Source organism: Lycium ferocissimum, unplaced genomic scaffold (genome assembly GCF_029784015.1).
Source record: "Lycium ferocissimum isolate CSIRO_LF1 unplaced genomic scaffold, AGI_CSIRO_Lferr_CH_V1 ctg7976, whole genome shotgun sequence".
NCBI classification, from domain to species: domain Eukaryota; kingdom Viridiplantae; phylum Streptophyta; class Magnoliopsida; order Solanales; family Solanaceae; genus Lycium; species Lycium ferocissimum.
The window spans coordinates 21054-29966 of record NW_026727038.1 but is presented as its reverse complement, the minus strand read 5'-3'; the positions used below and the strand labels follow the sequence as shown (position 1 = coordinate 29966).

The window sequence follows — 8913 nt, the reverse complement described above, 5'->3', positions numbered from 1 at the left end:
CGATAGAAAGAGTATGTTCAAAAGAGACATACCTTAATTTGTTAGGTTTAACTTTTTTCTAATGAAGAGCACCCAACCCTATCTATATCACTTTGGGAAGAATTTGCAAATCCTAGGTTTTGATCCAAAACATATTAAGAATCATGGGTTTGATGTTAGAAAGGGATTAGGGACTTGAATTCAACCTAGAATTATGATAAAACTTACTTGTAGGGTTCTTGAGGTTTGAAACTTATTCTTCCGACTTTAGGGTGATTTTTCGTGACTAGGGTTGTTGGGGAAATAAACCCTTAAATATAACTTAAAACGCGTAACGTACTTTTGACCCGAATCTGGGCCTATTATGCGATGGGCGTGCGACGATAACATCTATTAACTGCAGGTCAATATTCAGAGAAGGGGTTTTAATTTGCGCGACGCATGGCTATTGTGGAATTCTAGGTGTATTTATAGTGTTGTAAAATGGGCATAACTTCTTGTACGTAGCTCCGTTTGGTCTGGGCAACCTACCGTTGGAAAGCTATTTCAAAGATCTACAACTTTCATTGAGGAAGTGTTTCCAAATTCACAACACATTTTCATGAAAATCGCCCAGAAGATAGACCTACCAAAACTTAGGCGAATTTAAGAGGCCTTAAGAACTTCACTAATTGGTTTGACTTCAAAACGACCATCCTCCACCCGAATTCACCAAGAATGGATTCATATAGATAAAATATCATCTTAATACTAGATTTTTATATATTCACACCTAGTTCAAGTTTACGGGGTGTTACAACTCCACGAGGTGAAGGATCTTAATCACAGGAAAACCTTTAAGAAGATCCTATTTATCTATTATTCTTTATTTAGAATCTTAGATTTTTTTAAACCCCCAACTAGTATTTGTACCCCCGTGATACGCGGTCAAAATTAAAAGAACTAACTGTTGTCAAAATTTATATATTAAAATATCAAATATGTAAAATTATCACTATTGAGTCTTCAAACTAAACTATTTACTTGCTTGGAGGTCCAGATTCTCCATTTATGTTTGAGAACATCAATATATCGTTGTAAATCTCTTTTATTGATTTCAACTTCTTGGAGCTATTTTTACTGATCCAAATTAATCTTGATACTTTCGATAAGCTTATGATATTAATTATATTTTTCAGTTTTTACTATGTTGATTAAAATCCTTGAATTGTTCAATAGTTTTTGTTTTTTTTACTTTATATGTTGAGATTTGACTTTATATGTTGAGATTTTACTTAATGCTACAAATAAAAAACCTTTGTAATCTCGTCATGTAAGCTTCTCTTTGTCCAAATTTATAGAGAACTGAAGAAAAGATGAAAAGATAGTGACGATTCTTCAATTGTGAAGGATCTTAATCACAAGAAAACCTTTGAGAAGACCCTATTTATTTGTTATTCTTTTTTTTAGAATCTTTTTTTTTCTTTTTACCCCTAATTAATGTTCATTTCGTGTTCAACAAAATAGTCACATAGCATAGTTTAAAAATTAAAGGGAGATAAAGAGTGAACCTCAACCGATAAGAAATGATATCGATTGATGCATGGTCGAACTCGGATCGAAGATGACCTCGACGTGGATATGGAGCCTTGACCAAACACCTCAAGAGCGACCTCGACTGTGAACACGACAACTTGATTGGACCTAAGGCGCCGCTTTCAATTAATTTATGCGACGCTTTTGATTGCTTTTTAGACATTAAAAGTCAATTTCTCATCTTTTTCAACTCCATTTACTCTTATTTGAATTATTCAAAAAAGGTACTAACAACACCGGTCTAACTATAGTCAAAAAGTGATGTTCAATTCCCTTTCCAAGAAGGCAAGAAACATATCACACTACCAACTTTCATCTAGATCATATTTGAACTTTGGCCTAAAAGTTTCATATTTTATGAGCATTCAGTGGACATTAAATCATGATATGCATGTAACTTTTAGCGCCTTTATTTGAGTGGAAATTAAGTGGGAGACTAAGAATTAAAGTCCATTGTAGAATGCAAGGAAAGTTCTGAGTCAATCACTCACTATGGTGGAGTTGGTGCTCTATTCCATATCAAAAGAAATTTTCATTGCTCATTGTCGACTTGTTTCACTCATGGCCATATTTAAAATGAAAGACCTCTCAGAGGTCAATCAGTTGTTATGGGAAATCAATTGGGATAGTTTAATTCATGTTTTGTTTTCCTTTTTACTTGCCTTTTTCAATGTTCCGATTTTATATAATATATCTTGACCCTTTTCAAGAAATTTAAATGTGAAAAATAGTAAGTACTATATATTTATTATCATCTTCCATTAGAGCTCTTAGAAGTTAACAAAGTCTTAAGAGCCATGGCTTTGATATGGGCAACTCTTATAGTTGCTCTATTTGTACATACCTTGTATGAGAAAAGAAAAAGGTTTCCTCTAGGTCCCAAAGGGTTTGCCATTTAGGACATCTTCATTTGTTAGGCAAAAATCCACACCAAGATTTACGAAAACTAGCCAAGAAACATGGTCCTCTTATGTACATGCGATTGGGGCTAGTGCCTGCAATCATTGCCTTGTCTGCTGATGCAGCCGAGAAGGTCCTCAAGACATATGATCACATTTTTGCTAGCAGGCCTCACCATGAGGCATCTCAATATTTGGCTTATGGCCAGAAGAATTTGATATTCGCAAAGTATGGTGCGTATTGGCGCAACATGCGCAAATTGCGCACTGTGCACCTCTTGAATAGTCATAAGATAAGTCCATTTCAATCCATTACAAAGCAAGAAGTTGAACTTCTTATTGAATCCCTTAAAAAGGAAGAATGATCGCGTAGCTGTTGATCTTAGTGGAAAGATTACCCGTTGAATGCTAACTTGACTTGCATAATGGTGTTTGGAAAGAAGTACATGAATGAGGACTTGGACAGGGGATTCAAAGTTGTAGAAAGTTGTGCATTTAGCAGCAAACAACAAATCTCAGCAGATTTTTCCCTTCCTCGGTTTTATTGATCTCCAGGGACTCACTTGCAAGCTCAAGGATCTTTCAAAAGTGTTTGATGAGTTTCTTGAGAGGATTATTGATGAACATGTTCATTAATTCTCATGAGAAGAAGCAAACTAAGGACTTTATTGGCACCATGATGGACATTTTGACAAAGTTTCAGTTTGATCGTCGACATATAAAAGCTATCCTCTTGTTATATATTTCCATCCCATTTTATCATTACTCGTATAAGCTCAACATACCACCAGGGGCGGATTTACGTTGATCCGAGGGGTGTCACGTGACACTGCTTCATCAATTTTTTTTACTAGATATGCATATTTAAAAAATAAATAGAATAGAATTAGAAGGTAAAATTTGGTTACGTTGGTTTGACGAACTTGCACACTGGTCTGTTGGTTAGGTGCTTCAAATATTGGGCGAGGTCAAATTCATTAGAATTTTTTTTTTTTTTTATCATAAAGTTAAACCCTAAAAGAACTCATAAGTCATAGCCTTAAAAGTTCTTTTATCAACTAGAATATAATTTCTTCTTGTTCCTTATCCCGATTTTCACTAATTGTGCAAATTACATCACAAAGACCTAAATTTGATGGAGATATTATCATAAAGAAGCATGGAATGTATCCGTGTTCCTTCTAGTGATTACTTTTACGAACATGTTCATTCTGCGATGAAGTTGATTAGAAGAAGCAAATCACATGGATGATGAGCTTTTGAGTGGTTGTTTTGGTTCCATATAGAAAAAGAAGTATTTAGTAATGTTTCTAATGAGACTAGATAGTTTCATGTTCGTCAGGAGAATTGTAATAATGTACTTAAAATGAGTTTTATTAATATGATTTGATTTTTCTTTTTATAATATGATATCATTATAGTGATTTATCCATGTTCATTTTTACATGGTGACAGTATAAGGCTCAACATACCACAAGATTTTGAAGATTGAATCTGATTTCTACTAATTAATTTCCCTGTTTCCTTTTCTACTATACAGGACATGCTTATGGCAGCAATGGACACTTCAGCAACATCAGTGGAATGGATACTTACAGAGCTTCTTAGGCACCCTCATGTGATGAAGACATTCCAAAAAGAATAAGAAGAAGTTTTAAGTCTTGAAAGAATGGTAGAAGAATCAGACTTGAAGAACTTAAAGTACTTAGACATGGTTGTAAAAGAGGGCCTGAGGCTTCATTCCATAGTGCCAATAATGCATCACGATGCATGGAAGATTGTGTAGTCGATGGTTTCCACATACAAAAGGGATCTCGAATCATGATAAATTGTTACGCAATTCAGAGGGATCCAAATGTTTGGCAAGAGTCTGAGAAGTTTTTGCCTGAGATTTATTGGGAGCAGTATAGATATTCATGGACGTGAGTTTCAACTTTTACCATTTGGCTCGGGCAAGAGAAGCTGTCCCGGAATGCAGTTGGGAATTACTGTCGTTCACTTTGTGGTGGCACAATTGATGCATTGCTTTGATTGGGAGCTTCCAAATGGTATGCAGTCTTGTGATTTAGACATTGATGAGCAGTTTGGGTTAGTAACGAGTAGAAAAAAGCCTTTGATGGCTATTCCCACTTATAGACTAAAGGAATGATGCAAATACAATTCAGATGTAAGAGAACTGGTCTTCCTGGACTTTACCTTTTGTTTGATTTAGTTACAAATAGGATTAACACAAGCAATAATGGAAGTTTCTACTATATGGTTTTGTGATTGTTGTCTGATTTCAGTTACTATTCTACGAATACTGCATTGGCAGTATATATCTAATAGATGTGTATCTTCAAAAATTCTCATTACATATACAATTGACCTCTATTTTCTTGTTTCCTTTTGAATGAGTTTTAACAAGTCAAAAGATAAAAGTTTCACACTGAAGAACCGTCACTGTGAAGACCCAATTATCCTAAGTACCTAACTGTTCCCGCATCAGGTGAACCACAGCCCAATAAGCGATCGAGATAATAATTCAAGGAGAGTTATTAAAGTCTAACAGAAACAATAGCCTAAAGAAAATGTGAGGAAGATGCCAGTACGTCTTAAAAATCCAATTCAAGATCCGGTGTCACTAGCCATGAGCCACTAGAGATAAGAATACATCTGTCTAAGAAAATAAATAAGATATATTGTTTAAAGGGAAAGAACAACAAAATAAGTAAATAGGAAACCTCCACGCTTCTGGGCACGAAGTTAGTAGCTCATCACTAGAAGCTCGTTGCTCATCACTAGAAGCTAGATCAATCATCTTGGCACACTCTCTAACTCCGCTGATATTCGTGTCCGAACTTGTAACACACAGTGCATGAAGGAGAGGGGGTGAATACGAGGAGTACTCAACAAGTATCACTGACCACCCCAACAGAGTAGTAGCAAACGTTACATAAAAACATTAAATTCCCATTAACCTGTACAATATAATAATAGAGCAAAGTAGAAAAGTCTGCAATTTACGATGTAAACAGCTCAATAAGTCTCTAAACAGGTAAATCATCAAAGATATGCATAAATAGCTCAAATCAATACAGTAAAGATCCAATCTTTATCAATCATGACACTGAGACAAGGTGCGGACAAATTCCTTATTATGAAATATTTTGATTTCTCTATGGTTGATCATATTTCTGTTATGGACCAAGTCCATGAACTGCAAGTTCTTGTTTCCAAACTTAAAGATCTTAAAGTGGTAGTTCCTGAAGCATTACAAGTGGGAGGAATAACTGCAAAACTTTCTTCTAGTTGGAATGATTACAGGAAGAAATTACTGCATACCACAAAAGATTTTTCCCTTTAACAGATTCAGAAACACTTGCGAATTGAAGAAGAGACTAGAAGTCTTCTTAAAAAGCATGTATCTGAATCCGGAACAAAAAGTGAATTTTGTTGAAGGGAACCAAAAACCTTATGATCAGAAAAATGGGGCAAACAAAGGAAAGTTTACTGATACAGAGGCCCTTCTAATTATAACAAAGCCAGTTCTAGCAATCCAAAGAAAGGAAAGACATGTTATCAATTTGGTAGGAAGGGACACTATAAACGTGAATGTAAGTTTCGAAAAAAAAAAAAAACAGACGGACAATAATATATACTTCTGCTTCTTAGCTACATAGTCGATGTGACTATTATTAGTTGAGTACATCTCCTGATTGTTTCTAGCTATCCCTTCGTTCAGTATGCCATGTTTTGTGAATATTCGTCTTAACCTGTTAAATTCACTTATAGTTAATTCTATAAGATTATGAGTCTGCGTTAGTGCTGGATATTTGTCACTTCTGTTTATTTGTAAGAATGTGCTAAGATTAATCGCTGGCAACTATAGTTGAATAATTAAAAGGAAATCTTAGTTGTGAACTTCACCACCTCTTTTGCAAGAGGAGTTAGCTTCAAATGACAAGGTCTTGCCAAGCACACACAAGTAAAGAAAGAAAGGAAACCAAGTTAATAATAGTAACAAAAGATACTCTCTATAAGAAATAGCAGCCACAATTATATCATTGGATTTGGAAAGTATTTGGTTGTTTAGCTTGAGAAAGCATCTGGACTACTTCCCGCGTGGTGGGCCTCTCAACGCTGTACTCTTCAACACACAGCATTGCTACAAAAAATACTTGCATGGCTTCTCCAATTGCAACATTTTTTAGCCTCTCATCCAAGATTTTCACCACCCCTTGTTTGCTCCAATTTGTTTCCCTTTTCACCCATTGTACGATGTCCAATCCTTCTTCTCCGAAATTCCCCACTGGCCTTCTCCCAGTTATCATCTCCAATAGCACCACTCCAAAGCTATACACGTCGCTTTTCTCATCTATGTTCAGCGTGTATGCATACTCTATACAAAAGAAAAGTTGAACAAGTAAGGAATAAAACTTTGTAGTATCCTGTGTTACACCATAGATCCATAATCTGAAAGGGTAAAAGTTATTCCCTCTTCCACTATATTTATTAATTAATTTCCAGGTGTAAAAGAATATTCAAAGTGAAAGAAGTTATCTTTTCCCCATTCACAACAATCTCAACGATGATATATACAAGCTAAGATACATAAGGTAAGGCTCTAAACTAGGACCTAATGACCTGCAATTAAGGAGCTAAATATACAAAGTCCATAAATAGCAAATATACACTAATCGAATATATTGACATATATTCTAACACTCCCCCATCTAAAGCGGGAGGTCGTCAGAAGCTTAACTGTCCCGAAAATCCTCAAATAATACCAAAGGAAGACCCTTGGTAAATATATCTGCAATCTGATAACGGGATGGGACATGTAGCACTCGAACCTGTCCACGAGCAACCTTTTCGCGAACAAAATGAATATCCATCTCAATGTGTTTAGTGCGTTGATGCTGAACAGGATTCCCGGCAAGATATATCGCACTAATGTTATCACAATAAACCAATGTAGCTTTTTGGATAGGACGGTGAAGTTCCAAAAGTAGATTCCGCAACCAACAAGATTCGGAAACCACATTGGCTACCCTCGGTACTCTAACACCACTCGTAGGGACAAGGTTGCCTGTCGTTTAGCTGACCAAGAGATCAAGTTATCACCAAGAAAAATGCAATAACCAGAAGTAGACCGCCTGGTATCTGGACATCCACCCCAATCTGCATCTGTATAAGAAACAAGAGTCGATGTAGAAGAAGGATAAAGATGGAGTCCATGTTCAAGAGTACCCTGAATATAGCGCAAAATGCGCTTGAGAGCGTGCATGTGTTCATCCTTCGAGTCATGCATGAACAAGCACACCTGTTGCACGGCATATGTAATGTCGGGTCTCGTGAAAGTGAGCTATTGAAGAGCCCCAGCAAGGCTCCTATAAAGGGATGGATCCTCGAACGGTGTGCTAGAAGTAGCACTAAGCTTCGATTTAGTATCAACCGGAGTAAGTCTTCGACTTACATGAAGACATGCCGTAGCGATCAATAATTTCTATGGCATATTTCTTCTGTGACAAAAATAGACCCACCTGCATGACGGGTCACGGCTATACCCAAAAATAGCTAAGCTCGCCCAAGTCCTTTCATAGCAAATGCCGAGCTAAGAAGAGTAATGATAGACTTACGAAGCTCATCGGATGAAGCGGTCAAAATAATATCGTCCATATAACGAAGATAAGCCATAGATGTAGCCTTCCGATAGACAAACAGAGAGAATGATCGGAAATCAGAGAAACCCGGAGCTATGAACATGACCCAGCCAAATTTCTGTACCCAAGCCCGGGGAGCTGTTTAAGCCCAAAGAGATTTCTTCAACAAACACACATGATTGGGTTTTCGGGATCCGAAACCCCATAGGATGCGTGTAGACGATCTCCTTAAGTTCGCCATGTAAGAAAGCATTCTTGACATCAAGTTGATGAATTGGCCAAGCTTTAGATAAAGCGGTAGCCGAGAAGCGTGCGAATAGTGGCCGGTTTGACCACCGGGCTAAAAGTGTCACCACAATCCTCCAACCTCGTCGAGTTTTGCCATCACACTACACGGGCTTTATGCTCTCAAAGAACCATCGATTTTTCTTTATGAGCAAAAAATCCACATAGGGCGAATTACATTAACATCGGATGGACGAGGCACCAACTCCCACGTCTTGTTTTTAATAAGAGCATCATATTCGGCATCCGCCAGCTTTTTCCAATTCGGGTCACGAAGGGCGACCTTTGGGTTACGGGGCGGTGGGGATTTAGAGACCGTGGAAAGAAAGATTGAAATTCTTTTTGGGCTTAAAGATCCCATTTTTGCGTGTAATAGCAGTAGGAGGGTGAGCGAATTGGAGGAGTTGGTATGGGAAGAGTTGGAGAAGATGGGTGGCTAGGGAAATGGGTAGAGGCACATGTCGGCTTGTCCCAGCTGGAGGAATATGGACGTTAGTAGAGGGTGGCGTCCTTGGGCTGGCCGGGGAGGG

General features: G+C 37.3%; 1 pseudogene; it reads left to right on the top strand.

Annotated features, from left to right (window-relative positions):
• Positions 1-2250: 2250 nt before the first annotated feature.
• LOC132045803 (cytochrome P450 71AU50-like) lies at positions 2251-4716 on the top strand (annotated as a pseudogene).
• The last annotated feature ends 4197 nt before the right edge of the window (positions 4717-8913 follow it).